This window comes from Hydractinia symbiolongicarpus, chromosome 10, assembly GCF_029227915.1.
Source record: "Hydractinia symbiolongicarpus strain clone_291-10 chromosome 10, HSymV2.1, whole genome shotgun sequence".
NCBI lineage: Eukaryota > Metazoa > Cnidaria > Hydrozoa > Anthoathecata > Hydractiniidae > Hydractinia > Hydractinia symbiolongicarpus.
Window position 1 is genome coordinate 6233052 of NC_079884.1, and position 15994 is coordinate 6249045.

The 15994-nt window shown below is 35.2% G+C and overlaps 1 long non-coding RNA gene across 1 annotated transcript; it reads left to right on the forward strand.

Moving 5' to 3' along the window:
* The first annotated feature begins 3617 nt into the window (after nucleotides 1-3617).
* Nucleotides 3618-9108, forward strand: LOC130612140 (uncharacterized). The gene is made up of 3 exons (XR_008975392.1): nucleotides 3618-3852; nucleotides 4054-4248; nucleotides 8233-9108. It is a non-coding gene; the product is annotated as an uncharacterized LOC130612140 (long non-coding RNA).
* The last annotated feature ends 6886 nt before the right edge of the window (nucleotides 9109-15994 follow it).

Below are 15994 nucleotides of genomic sequence, written 5' to 3' on the forward strand. Positions count from 1 at the left end.
TCATGAGACGCTGAATAAAAGCAGTTTAATCGCCGGCAAACGAAAACCCGCGATTTCCCGTAAATCCCGGGCTTGGCACGTATAGTCGAATGTATACAAAGAAAGTACCCTGTGAGTAAACTCATTTCCAGAACGATTTTTTAAATTATTTTTTCACCACTAAAACGCATAAGACTTGTAGTTTTTAAAAATGTTTTCATTTTTGATGAGACGCTGAATAAAAGGAGTTTAATCGCCGGCAAACGAAATCCTGCGATTTCCCGTAAATCCCGGACTCGGCCCGTATAGTCAAAAGTATACAAAGAAAGTACCCAGGGAGTAAACTCATTTCCAGAACGATTTTTTAAATTATTTTTTCACCACTAAAACGCATAAGACTTTAGTTTTTAAAAATGTTTTCATTTTTGATGAGACGCTGAATAAAAAAAGTTTAATCGCCGGCAAACGAAAATCCGCGATTTCCCGTAAATCGCGGGCTTGGCCCGTATAGTCAAAAGTATACAAAGAAAGTACCCAGGGAGTAAACTCATTTCCCGAACGATTTTTTATATTATTTTTTTACCACTAAACGCATGAGACTTGTAGTTTTCAAAAATATTTTCATATTTGATGTGACGCTGAATAAAAGAAGTTTAATCGTCGGCAAACGAAAATCCGCGATTTCCCGTAAATCCCGGACTCGGCCCGTATATTCGAATGTATACAAAGAAAGTATCCAGGGAGTAAACTCATTTCCCAAACGATTTTTTAAATTTTTTTTTCACCACTAAAACACATGAGACTTGTTGTTTTCAAAAATGTTTTCATTTTTGATGAGACGCTTAATGAAAGAGGTTTAATTGCCGGAAAACGAAAACCCGCGATTTCCCGTAAATCCCGGACTCGGCCCGTATATTCGAATGTATACAAAGAAAGTATCCAGGGAGTAAACTCATTTCCCAAACGATTTTTTAAATTTTTTTTTTCACCACTAAAACACATGAGACTTGTTGTTTTCAAAAATGTTTTCATTTTTGATGAGACGCTTAATGAAAGAGGTTTAATCGCCGGAAAACGAAAACCCGCGATTTCCCGTAAATCCCGGGCTTGGCCCGTATAGTCGAATGTATACAAAGAAAGTACCCTGTGAGTAAACTCATTTCCAGAAAGATTTTTTAAATTATTTTTTCAGCACTAAAACGCATAAGACTTGTAATTTTTAAAAATGTTTTCATTTTTGATGAGACGCTGAATAAAAGAAGTTTAATCGCCGGCAAACGAAATCCTGCGATTTCCCGTAAATCCCGGACTCGGCCCGTATAGTCAAAAGTATACAAAGAAAGTACCCAGGGAGTAAACTCATTTCCCGAACGAAATTTTAAATTACTTTTTCACCACTAAAACGCATGAGACTTATAGTTTTTATAAATGTTTTCATTTTTCATGAGACGCTGAATAAAAGCAGTTTAATCGCCGGCAAACGAAAACCCGCGATTTCCCGTAAATCCCGGGCTTGGCACGTATAGTCGAATGTATACAAAGAAAGTACCCTGTGAGTAAACTCATTTCCAGAACGATTTTTTAAATTATTTTTTCACCACTAAAACGCATAAGACTTGTAGTTTTTAAAAATGTTTTCATTTTTGATGAGACGCTGAATAAAAGGAGTTTAATCGCCGGCAAACGAAATCCTGCGATTTCCCGTAAATCCCGGACTCGGCCCGTATAGTCAAAAGTATACAAAGAAAGTACCCAGGGAGTAAACTCATTTCCAGAACGATTTTTTAAATTATTTTTTCACCACTAAAACGCATAAGACTTTAGTTTTTAAAAATGTTTTCATTTTTGATGAGACGCTGAATAAAAAAAGTTTAATCGCCGGCAAACGAAAATCCGCGATTTCCCGTAAATCGCGGGCTTGGCCCGTATAGTCAAAAGTATACAAAGAAAGTACCCAGGGAGTAAACTCATTTCCCGAACGATTTTTTATATTATTTTTTTACCACTAAACGCATGAGACTTGTAGTTTTCAAAAATATTTTCATATTTGATGTGACGCTGAATAAAAGAAGTTTAATCGTCGGCAAACGAAAATCCGCGATTTCCCGTAAATCCCGGACTCGGCCCGTATATTCGAATGTATACAAAGAAAGTATCCAGGGAGTAAACTCATTTCCCAAACGATTTTTTAAATTTTTTTTTCACCACTAAAACACATGAGACTTGTTGTTTTCAAAAATGTTTTCATTTTTGATGAGACGCTTAATGAAAGAGGTTTAATTGCCGGAAAACGAAAACCCGCGATTTCCCGTAAATCCCGGACTCGGCCCGTATATTCGAATGTATACAAAGAAAGTATCCAGGGAGTAAACTCATTTCCCAAACGATTTTTTAAATTTTTTTTTTCACCACTAAAACACATGAGACTTGTTGTTTTCAAAAATGTTTTCATTTTTGATGAGACGCTTAATGAAAGAGGTTTAATCGCCGGAAAACGAAAACCCGCGATTTCCCGTAAATCCCGGGCTTGGCCCGTATAGTCGAATGTATACAAAGAAAGTACCCTGTGAGTAAACTCATTTCCAGAAAGATTTTTTAAATTATTTTTTCAGCACTAAAACGCATAAGACTTGTAATTTTTAAAAATGTTTTCATTTTTGATGAGACGCTGAATAAAAGAAGTTTAATCGCCGGCAAACGAAAACCCGCGATTTCCCGTAAATACCGGGCTTGGCCTGCATAGTCAAAAGTATACAAAGAAAGTACCCAGGGAGTAAACTCATTTCCCAAACGATTTTTTAAATTATTTTTTCACCACTAAAACGCATGAGACTTGTAGTTTTCAAAAATGTTTTCATTTTTGATGAGACGCTGAATAAAAGGAGTTTAATCGCCGGCAAACGAAATCCTGCGATTTCCCTAAATCCCGGACTCGGCCCGTATAGTCAAAAGTATACAAAGAAAGTACCCAGGGAGTAAACTCATTTCCAGAACGATTTTTTCAATTATTTTTTCACGACTAAAACGCATAAGACTTGTAGTTTTTAAAAATGTTTTCATTTTTGATGAGACGCTGAATAAAAAAAGTTTAATCTCCGGCAAAGGAAAATCCGCGATTTCCCGTAAATCCCGGGCTTGGCCCGTATAGTCAAAAGTATACAAAGAAAGTACCCAGGGAGTAAACTCATTTCCCGAACGATTTTTTATATTATTTTTTTACCACTAAACGCATGAGACTTGTAGTTTTCAAAAATATTTTCATATTTGATGTGACGCTGAATAAAAGAAGTTTAATCGTCGGCAAACGAAAATCCGCGATTTCCCGTAAATCCCGGACTCGGCCCGTATATTCGAATGTATACAAAGAAAGTATCCAGAGAGTAAACTCATTTCCCAAACGATTTTTTAAATTTTTTTTTCACCACTAAAACACATGAGACTTGTTGTTTTCAAAAATGTTTTCATTTTTGATGAGACGCTTAATGAAAGAGGTTTAATTGCCGGAAAACGAAAACCCGCGATTTCCCGTAAATCCCGGACCCGGCCCGTATATTCGAATGTATACAAAGAAAGTATCCAGGGAGTAGGCTGTTCAGTCACGTGACTTTTTGCCGTGTTCGGAAATTCAGCTTAAAACAAGCTCGCACACGGCAACGCGTATTTTGTTATTGCGCGTGATGGCACTTATTTTAAATCGTCGAATTCGGCACCTATTTCGCTTAAGACAGATGGTGTATGGGCAGATAGTGATTGTTAAGTACCTTAAATTTGTTTTTTTGAATGAGACTTGTTTAAACGACCAACAGTGTATTCAGATTTCGACGAGGGAAATGTAAACTTGGCGCAAACAGAGGAAAGTGCATGACGTATCAGGTAGTCTCACTTGAAATTAGTTTATATTAAAAATATACTTTCAATTTCTATTCTTATTCCTAACTTTCCTGCATGACAAATCTGGAGAAAAAGCATTTTTTGTTTATATCGAACCCCCGTCTTAAAGTTCTATGTGACTTGCTGCAGTGCAACAACGAATTTCGACTTTTTATTTATTTTATTTTATTATATAATTTATAGTCTTGGAATGATGGCTATTAATCATGGCTATGTGCTAGATATTCCAGTTAACATTAGACACAGCTACTAAACTAAAGCACCAAAGCTAGCTAGCTACCTAGCTATATATATATTAGCCGAAGTAGTGGACCAGAAGATGGAGTGTGTGATGTTGTGTTTAATTATTCCATACCACTGTGTGGTTAATAGATAAAGGTATATTTTGCTTACTACTAGTGTGATTTGGTTTTTAAACACTTAAAGTATTAGGCTTGGAAATTTGTTGATTCCAGATACCAATTTGTTACCCACTCAGTTCTTGCAAACTGTTTACTGTTTACCATTATTCTTTTTTACAAAAACGCCTCTCTTCCAACTTTCCAGGCCTAAAGTTAGCTAAGAGTCAGAGTAGGTTACTTTATAGCTAGCTTATACTGTTTTAAAAAGCAAGATTTAGATAATAATTGAAGAGATAATGATTATATAATGTTATTTTTGTAAATATTCCATTGTTTAGTATGTATAGCTATATCATAATTGCTGACGTAAACTAGAAAGGCAGATAATACACAGTCTAGGTAGGAATGGTATTTTAAAAATAATATGCATTGGTTAAAAGTTTTGCAGCTTATGTTAGACAATAAAATTATTAGTGCAGTTTCGCTTGATATATTTTCAGCTTTAAAAATGAGTATTAAAAATAAACAAGTTTATGATCTTTTTTCTTCATTGAATGAAAAAAGCATTAAAGAAGTAAGTGATGGATTTGTTTTACTTGGTGTTGAAATAACATGTCCAGAAAAAGCGTTATATACAAAAGTTAAAAGACTAGTAGAGAAAGTAAATGGTCTGAAAAAAAGGAAAGCTAATTCTGCTATAGAAACTTTGTTGGAAGCTGAGTTTAGTGTTCCAGTGCAAATTACCCCACATCAGCGATCTATTGATGCGGCTAGTTCTAGAAATGAAGTTTTGTTTAAAGAGAAAATGAAACAATTAAAGGAGGAAAACAAAAGTTTAAAAAGAAAGTGCGAAAATTTTCAAGAATTAGAAATTCAATACAACACACAAGTCAAAGAGGTTAAGAAACTTAGTAACGAGTTATTTGTAGCAATGAAGGATGAAAATAAGTTGACAGCAGAATATCGTCGTATAAAGAACAATTATCTTGAAGTAGAGGAAAAACTTAGAAATGTGGAATTGAAATTTAAAGATAATAGCAAAGCGAGGGCAGATAAATTGAGAAATTTATCAAAGAAAATTAAAAACAGAGATGATAAAATTAATAAAATGGAATCAGAAATAGCTGAATTGATATCTGGTACTGAGAATAAAAGTGATGAGTTGGATGACATGAAAGTAAACTTGAACAGACTCAATGATAAATTAGAAAACAGTGAAACTATAGTTGATGATCTGCGGAATGAGAAAGCAAAACTGAAAAGAAAGACGCACAGTTTGTTGTTAAAAATTGAAAACCAGAAAATATTGATTGACCACAAAGAAGTGAATGATATGAAGTGTTTAAAAAGTGATTATGACAAACTCTGTACAAACATGAAGCAACTTACTGAAGAAAATCGTGATTTGCAAATGCTCGTTTCGTTATTAAACGACAATGAAATTGTAACATTTGAAGGTGGTCGTTATTCAGACGAAATAAGAGAAGTTGTTATGGAATTACTTTCCTTGAATGTCAGCATGGGAAAGGTAAATGATGTGATCAAGGTTGTACTTGAAAAACTTGCAAAAAAAAGGGTTGACAGGTTGCCTTCACAAGGTTTAAAAAGTCATTTAATGCAAGAAGCATTAATTTTAGCACAATTACAGGTTGCAGAAGCAATGATTGATAATGACAAGGAGGCGTTTGGTAATTGTTTACATGGAGATGGTACATCAAAATACCATAAACATTATCAAAATTTTCAGATTACAACATCGAAAGGAAAAACTTTAACATTTGGATTATCAGAAGTTGCAGGTGGCGATGCGGCAATAGTAATGAAAAATTTTACTGACACAATTGATGACATGTGTGACATTCTGAAAGAATGTGACAAGGATGCAAATTTTTCCCGGCTTGTCACATCAATCAAATCTACAATGTCGGATCTTGGCCCTATTAATCCTTTATTTAACTCACAACTGAAATCTTTAAGGGAAAAATTATTACCAAATGTTGTAGAAAACTGGAATTATTTAAGCGAAACACAAAAAACGGACATGACCGATATGGGAAATTTCTTTTGCAAATTACATCTTCTGGCAAATTTTGCCTCAGAGGCAGATAAAGTTCTGCATTCATTTGAGAGAATGGTCCTCTGTGATGACTATGAAACAGTATTTGCCTTCAATAGTGCAAAAGAATCTTCTGCTTCTAGATTAGTGCGTACAGCTTGTAAAGCTTTTCATGTGCGTGGAAGTGACGAATGTGGAGTAGCATCGTATTTTAACTCGTTTTTAGCTGGTCGCAATCAGAAATCTTACTTTGTACCATTTATTGGAAATCGTTTTAACATATTGTTTTATAACGCTGCTGCATTATATTACCATCGTGATGCAGTCGTATCTTTTCTTTCATCATGGCCTGATCCTAATAATTTACTGAAAGCTGTAAATGAAGACGTATCAAATAAGTTGTTTCTTAGTGAAGTCAGAGCACTTGGCATTATTGATAAATTATTGACTGGTCCATTGTGGCGATTAATAGAGTCTTGTGAAAGTATCCTCGAAATAAATCCATACCTGTTACAACTTAAAGTCAAACTATCTGCACTCTGCAACAATTGTTCATCACTTCTATCTGGCAGTCATATTTTCCAAGAGGATGGTATTATTGTACACAACAAAGATGAATTATTTATCAAGCTATTTGAGGATACAGGTGATGATGAATTGGATATTCTAACACAGCAAGCCCTTGAAATTATTTGCCATGCAATTCTCATCATCTTAGAGCGTCAATGTAAGGATCAACTGCCTGGAGGAAAGTACTGGAGCCCCAGTCAGATAATAAAGGAGACGTCATCAATTGTACCAGTAACCAATAAGGCTTCTGAAAGTGACTTTGCAATTTTGGATTTGTTAGTGAAAACGAAGCCAAGTGCCAATGTTGAAACATTGCAGGCTTTAACCATGTGGTCGCGTAACAAAACACTTGATTGGTTTGAACAGAAGTCTTATGATGAGAAAAAAAGTATGATGGAATCAGCCAGACATAATGTGGAAAAAATGAAGGCGAAGTATAAATCAAGGAGAAAAGAACTGTTGGAGGAGAGGAAAAGGAAATTGCTTGCTAAACAAGATATGAAAAAGAAAGCTGAAGAGAAAATAGCATTGAAGAAAGTGGAAGCTTTTAACAAATTGCTTGAGCTAAATGTCCAGGCTTGGATATCTGTTGATGAACTGAAAAAAAACATCATGGATATATCATCACAAAAACGTGCAGAAGTTTTGCTAGCGCAAATGAATTTTTACAGGCATGTTATGCCTTTCAAATGCAATTCCAAATTGTTTAACAAAACAAAACAGAGTGGAAACAAAAGAGTTGATTTGTCTTGGGAAGAGCTTCTTGAAAACTTTGTTAAAATCATGCATGTAACATTTTCATCATCTGCAGAAAAGGTAACAAAGGATAACCTGAAGTCGAAGGAAGATAGAGATGAAGTAGTTGCAACCCAAAAAAAGGAACTGATGGAAAAGATCAAGAAAGAAAGGATGAAAAAACTGTCTGAACAACAAAAAAGCAACAAACTCCCTTCCTTCATCAAAGACCCTGATTGTTTAGTTGGTTTACACATACGGCATCATTTAAAGGAAGAAGATGAAGAGGATGCATATTGGTGTAAAGGGGAAATTCTAAGTGTAGCAAAACGACATTCCAATCCTAAACGCACGTTGTTTAATGTAGTATATGAGTCAGAACCTGAGACAGTTTGGAGTTTTCCAATAATTTTAGATTTTGAGAAGGGAGACGTTATTATGTTATCTTAGAATATAGTTAGTTATAGTATAGTTATATATTTGAGGGAAGAAATTTTTGTGGTAATGTATTTCGTTCAAACCGTGGAACTTTTTTATGGCAAAAACTTCTTCCTTTGAGGATCATTGTTTTGTCAACTTGTGACATGTGGTATATATTGTTCTATTAAAACATTTAGCACTTATGGTAGCTTAATATTTTGCGTTCTTTTTTTTATTTAGGTGCTAAAAGGTGCAGTTGTTCCATTTTCATCTGGTCTGCATATTTATACTCTGTCAAATATTTTGCAAGCTTTAAGAGTGTTTGTCAAAGTTTTATAGTTACCAACTTAGTGTTTTACAGTGGTTCCTGTGGACTTTCTTTTTACATTTCCTTAAATTTGAAATATCTTTTCAGCTATTACGTTATTTTCTCTGGCTGGTCTGCAAAAATATAAATTTCGTACATTTCTATGAAGTCTCTCAATGTTAAGATTACAGTTTATAAACATTTTTGCCGGTTATTGTATAATTGTTTTGCTTTTATACATTGATTTTATGTTATTTTTGAGCTACAGCATCATTTTTACTATCTGGTCTGCAAATTACACTCTTGTCAAATATTTTGTACTCTTCAAGAGTGTTTGTAAAATTTTTGAATAGTTACTAATTTGTGGTGTTTTATTATGTTCCTGTGAATTTTTTTCGCATTTTCATCAATTTGGAAAGATTTTTTCAACTATGACGTCATTTTTTCTATCTGGTCTGCAAATTACACTCTTGTCAGATATTTGTACTCCTTAAGAGTGTTTGTATAATTTTTGAATAGTTACTAATTTGTGGTGTTTTATTATGTTCCTGTGAACTTTTTTGCATTTTCATCAATTTGGAAAGATTTTTTCAACTATGACGTCATTTTTTCTATCTGGTCTGCAAATTTACACCCTTGTCCGAAATTTCGTACACTCTAATGAACTTTGTTTAACGTTAAGATTACAGTTTATAAAATTGTTTACTGGTTGTTGTATACTTTCTTGCGCTTTTAGAGCAATTTGTAGTAATATTTGAGCTATGACGTCATCATTACGTCATTTCTAAAAATAAACCATCAAAAATTAATATATTTTTTCTTTTACAAATATACTATCTACTGTAAAAATTTTAAGTTCTTACCATGTCTCAATCTGGAGTTATTGATTTTTAAAGATAGAAATTGTGAAAAAAAACCTATACATGACCCCCGTCTTTGTGCCGTGTTTTGTTGCGAAATTGGCCGAAAAACGCAACAAAAAAGGGCTATACTATCTATCATAAAAATAACAATAACTAGAGAATGGCTTGGAGTTAGGAGTTGCGCGACCCCTCGTTGAAACCGTATAGAAATGTAGAAAACGTTGCATACGGCTAGAAGGTCGAGCGGCGCATAGAAAAATTTGACCTGAACAGCCTACAGGGAGTAAACTCATTTCCCAAACGATTTTTTAAATTTTTTTTTCACCACTAAAACACATGAGACTTGTTGTTTTCAAAAATGTTTTCATTTTTGATGAGACGGTTAATGAAAGAGGTTTAATCGCCGGAAAACGAAAACCCGCGATTTTCCGTAAATCCCGGGCTTGGCCCGTATAGTCGAATGTATACAAAGAAAGTACCCTGTGAGTAAACTCATTTCCAGAACGATTGTTAAAATTATTTTTTCACCACTAAACGCATGAGACTTGTAGTTTTCAAAAATATTTTCATATTTGATGAGACGCTGAATAAAAGAAGTTTAATCGCCGGCAAACGAAAACCCGCGATTTCCCGTAAATCCCGGGCTTGGCCCGTATAGTCAAAAGTATACAAAGAAAGTACCCAGGGAGTAAACTCATTTCCCGAACGAAATTTTAAATTACTTTTTCACCACTAAAACGCATGAGACTTGTAGTTTTTAAAAATGTTTTCATTTTTCATGAGACGCTGAATAAAAACAGTTTAATCGCCGGCAAACGAAAACCCGCGATTTCCCGTAAATCCCGGGCTTGGCACGTATAGTCGAATGTATCCAAAGAAAGTACCCTGTGAGTAAACTCATTTCCAGAACGATTTTTTAAATTATTTTTTCACCACTAAAACGCATAAGACTTGTAGTTTTTAAAAATGTTTTCATTTTTGATGAGACGCTGAATAAAAGGAGTTTAATCGCCGGCAAACGAAATCCTGCGATTTCCCGTAAATCCCGGACTCGGCCCGTATAGTCAAAAGTATACAAAGAAAGTACCCAGGGAGTAAACTCATTTCCAGAACGATTTTTTAAATTATTTTTTCACCACTAAAACGTATAAGACTTGTAGTTTTTAAAAATGTTTTCATTTCTGATGAGACGCTGAATAAAAAAAGTTTAATCGCCGGCAAACGAAAATCTGCGATTTCCCGTAAATCCGGGCTTGGCCCGTATAGTCAAAAGTATACAAAGAAAGTACCCAGGGAGTAAACTCATTTCCCGAACGATTTTTTATATTATTTTTTACCACTAAACGCATGAGACTTGTAGTTTTCAAAAATATTTTCATATTTGATGTGACGCTGAATAAAAGAAGTTTAATCGTCGGCAAACGAAAATCCGCGATTTCCCGTAAATCCCGGACTCGGCCCGTATATTCGAATGTATACAAAGAAAGTATCCAGGGAGTAAACTCATTTCCCAAACGATTTTTTAAATTTTTTTTTCACCACTAAAACACATGAGACTTGTTGTTTTCAAAAATGTTTTCATTTTTGATGAGACGCTTAATGAAAGAGGTTTAATTGCCGGAAAACGAAAACCCGCGATTTCCCGTAAATCCCGGGCTTGGCCCGTATAGTCGAATGTATACAAAGAAAGTATCCAGGGAGTAAACTCATTTCCCAAACGATTTTTTAAATTTTTTTTTCACCACTAAAACACATGAGACTTGTTGTTTTCAAAAATGTTTTCATATTTGATGTGACGCTGAATAAAAGAAGTTTAATCGTCGGCAAACGAAAATCCGCGATTTCCCGTAAATCCCGGTCTCGGCCCGTATATTCGAATGTATACAAAGAAAGTATCCAGGGAGTAAACTCATTTCCCAAACGATTTTTTAAATTTTTTTTTCACCACTAAAACACATGAGACTTGTTGTTTTCAAAAATGTTTTCATTTTTGATGAGACGCTTAATGAAAGAGGTTTAATTGCCGGAAAACGAAAACCCGCGATTTCCCGTAAATCCCGGACTCGGCCCGTATATTCGAATGTATACAAAGAAAGTATCCAGGGAGTAAACTCATTTCCCAAACGATTTTTTAAATTTTTTTTCACCACTAAAACACATGAGACTTGTTGTTTTCAAAAATGTTTTCATTTTTGATGAGACGCTTAATGAAAGAGGTTTAATCGCCGGAAAACGAAAACCCGCGATTTCCCGTAAATCCCGGGCTTGGCCCGTATAGTCGAATGTATACAAAGAAAGTACCCTGTGAGTAAACTCATTTCCAGAACGATTGTTTAAATTATTTTTTCACCACTAAACGCATGAGACTTGTAGTTTTCAAAAATATTTTCATATTTGATGAGACGCTGAATAAAAGAAGTTTAATCGCCGGCAAAAGAAAACCCGCGATTTCCCGTAAATCCCGGGCCTGGCCCGTATAGTCAAAAGTATACAAAGAAAGTACCCAGGGAGTAAACTCATTTCCCGAACGAAATTTTAAATTACTTTTTCACCACTAAAACGCATGAGACTTGTAGTTTTTAAAAATGTTTTCATTTTTCATGAGACGCTGAATAAAAGCAGTTTAATCGCCGGCAAACGAAAACCCGCGATTTCCCGTAAATCCCGGGCTTGGCACGTATAGTCGAATGTATACAAAGAAAGTACCCTGTGAGTAAACTCATTTCCAGAACGATTTTTTAAATTATTTTTTCACCACTAAAACGCATAAGACTTGTAGTTTTTAAAAATGTTTTCATTTTTGATGAGACACTTAATGAAAGAGGTTTAATTGCCGGAAAAGGAAAACCCGCGATTTCCCGTAAATCCCGGACTCGGCCCGTATATTCGAATGTATACAAAGAAAGTATCCAGGGAGTAAACTCATTTCCCAAACGATTTTTTAAATTTTTTTTTCACCACTAAAACACATGAGACTTGTTGTTTTCAAAAATGTTTTCATTTTTGATGAGACGCTTAATGAAAGAGGTTTAATCGCCGGAAAACGAAAACCCGCGATTTCCCGTAAATCCCGGGCTTGGCCCGTATAGTCGAATGTATACAAAGAAAGTACCCTGTGAGTAAACTCATTTCCAGAACGATTGTTTAAATTATTTTTTCACCACTAAACGCATGAGACTTGTAGTTTTCAAAAATATTTTCATATTTGATGAGACGCTGAATAAAAGAAGTTTAATCGCCGGCAAACGAAAACCCGCGATTTCCCGTAAATCCCGGGCTTGGCCGGAATAGTCAAAAGTATACAAAGAAAGTACCCAGGGAGTAAACTCATTTCCTGAACGAAATTTTAAATTACTTTTTCACCACTAAAACGCATGAGACTTGTAGTTTTTAAAAATGTTTTCATTTTTCATGAGACGCTGAATAAAAGCAGTTTAATCGCCGGCAAACGAAAACCCGCGATTTCCCGTAAATCCCGGGCTTGGCACGTATAGTCGAATGTATACAAAGAAAGTACCCTGTGAGTAAACTCATTTCCAGAACGATTTTTTAAATTATTTTTTCACCACTAAAACGCATAAGACTTGTAATTTTTAAAAATGTTTTCATTTTTGATGAGACGCTGAATAAAAGAAGTTTAATCGCTGGCAAACGAAAACCCGCGATTTCCCGTCAATCCCGGCTTGGCCCGTATAGTCAAAAGTATACAAAGAAAGTACCCGGGGAGTAAACTCATTTCCCAAACGATTTTTTAAATTATTTTTTCACCACTAAAACGCATAAGACTTGTAGTTTTTAAAAATGTTTTCATTTTTGATGAGACGCTGAATAAAAAAAGTTTAATCGCCGGCAAACGAAAATCCGCGATTTCCCGTAAATCCCGGACTCGGCCCGTATATTCGAATGTATACAAAGAAAGTATCCAGGGAGTTAACTCATTTCCCAAACGATTTTTTAAATTTTTTTTTCACCACTAAAACACATGAGACTTGTTGTTTTCAAAAATGTTTTCATTTTTGATGAGACGCTTAATGAAAGAGGTTTAATCGCCGGAAAACGAAAACCCGCGATTTCCCGTAAATCCCGGGCTTGGCCCGTATAGTCGAATGTATACAAAGAAAGTACCCTGTGAGTAAACTCATTTCCAGAACGATTGTTTAAATTATTTTTTCACCACTAAACGCATGAGACTTGTAGTTTTCAAAAATATTTTCATATTTGATGAGACGCTGAATAAAAGAAGTTTAATCGCCGGCAAACGAAAACCCGCGATTTCCCGTAAATCCCGGGCTTGGCCCGAATAGTCAAAAGTATACAAAGAAAGTACCCAGGGAGTAAACTCATTTCCCGAACGAAATTTTAAATTACTTTTTCACCACTAAAACGCATGAGACTTGTAGTTTTTAAAAATGTTTTCATTTTTCATGAGACGCTGAATAAAAGCAGTTTAATCGCCGGCAAACGAAAACCCGCGATTTCCCGTAAATCCCGGGCTTGGCACGTATAGTCGAATGTATACAAAGAAAGTACCCTGTGAGTAAACTCATTTCCAGAACGATTTTTTAAATTATTTTTTCACCACTAAAACGCATAAGACTTGTAATTTTTAAAAATGTTTTCATTTTTGATGAGACGCTGAATAAAAGAAGTTTAATCGCTGGCAAACGAAAACCCGCGATTTCCCGTCAATCCCGGCTTGGCCCGTATAGTCAAAAGTATACAAAGAAAGTACCCGGGGAGTAAACTCATTTCCCAAACGATTTTTTAAATTATTATTTCACCACTAAAACGCATGAGACTTGTAGTTTTCAAAAATGTTTTCATTTTTGATGAAACGCTGAATAAAAGAAGTTTAATCGCCGGCAAACGAAAACCCGCGATTTCCCGTAAATCCCGGGCTTAGCCCGTATAGTCAAAAGTATACAAAGAAAGTACCCAGGCAGTAAACCCATTTCCCGAACGATTTTTTAAATTACTTTTTCACCACTAAAAGGCATGAGACTTGTAGTTTTTAAAAATGTTTTCATTTTTGATGAGACGCTGAATAAATGAAGTTTAATCGCCGGCAAACGAAAACCTGCGATTTCCCGTAAATCCTGGACTCGGCCCGTAAAGGCAAAAGTATACAAAGAAAGTACCCAGGGAGTAAACTCATTTCTTAAACGATTTTTTAAATTATTATTTCACCACTAAAACGCATGAGACATGTAGTTTTCAAGAATGTTTTCATTTTTAATGAGACACTGAATAAAAGCAGTTTAATCGCCGGCAAACGAAAACCCGCGATTTTCCGTAAATCCCGGGCTTGGCACGTATAGTCGAATGTATACAAAGAAAGTACCCTGTGAGTAAACTCATTTCCAGAACGATTTTTTAAATTATTTTTTCACCACTAAAACGCATAAGACTTGTAGTTTTTAAAAATGTTTTCATTTTTGATGAGACGCTGAATAAAAGAAGTTTAATCGCTGGCAAACGAAAACCCGCGATTTCCCGTCAATCCCGGCTTGGCCCGTATAGTCAAAAGTATACAAAGAAAGTACCCGGGGAGTAAACTCATTTCCCAAACGATTTTTTAAATTATTTTTTCACCACTAAAACGCATAAGACTTGTAGTTTTTAAAAATGTTTTCATTTTTGATGAGACGCTGAATAAAAAAAGTTTAATCGCCGGCAAACGAAAATCCGCGATTTCCCGTAAATCCCGGACTCGGCCCGTATATTCGAATGTATACAAAGAAAGTATCCAGGGAGTAAACTCATTTCCCAAACGATTTTTTAAATTTTTTTTTCACCACTAAAACACATGAGACTTGTTGTTTTCAAAAATGTTTTCATTTTTGATGAGACACTTAATGAAAGAGGTTTAATTGCCGGAAAACGAAAACCCGCGATTTCCCGTAAATCCCGGACTCGGCCCGTATATTCGAATGTATACAAAGAAAGTATCCAGGGAGTAAACTCATTTCCCAAACGATTTTTTAAATTTTTTTTTCACCACTAAAACACATGAGACTTGTTGTTTTCAAAAATGTTTTCATTTTTGATGAGACGCTTAATGAAAGAGGTTTAATCGCCGGAAAACGAAAACCCGCGATTTCCCGTAAATCCCGGGCTTGGCCCGTATAGTCGAATGTATACAAAGAAAGTACCCTGTGAGTAAACTCATTTCCAGAACGATTGTTTAAATTATTTTTTCACCACTAAACGCATGAGACTTGTAGTTTTCAAAAATATTTTCATATTTGATGAGACGCTGAATAAAAGAAGTTTAATCGCCGGCAAACGAAAACCCGCGATTTCCCGTAAATCCCGGGCTTGGCCCGAATAGTCAAAAGTATACAAAGAAAGTACCCAGGGAGTAAACTCATTTCCCGAACGAAATTTTAAATTACTTTTTCACCACTAAAACGCATGAGACTTGTAGTTTTTAAAAATGTTTTCATTTTTCATGAGACGCTGAATAAAAGCAGTTTAATCGCCGGCAAACGAAAACCCGCGATTTCCCGTAAATCCCGGGCTTGGCACGTATAGTCGAATGTATACAAAGAAAGTACCCTGTGAGTAAACTCATTTCCAGAACGATTTTTTAAATTATTTTTTCACCACTAAAACGCATAAGACTTGTAATTTTTAAAAATGTTTTCATTTTTGATGAGACGCTGAATAAAAGAAGTTTAATCGCTGGCAAACGAAAACCCGCGATTTCCCGTCAATCCCGGCTTGGCCCGTATAGTCCAAAGTATACAAAGAAAGTACCCGGGGAGTAAACTCATTTCCCAAACGATTTTTTAAATTATTATTTCACCACTAAAACGCATGAGACTTGTAG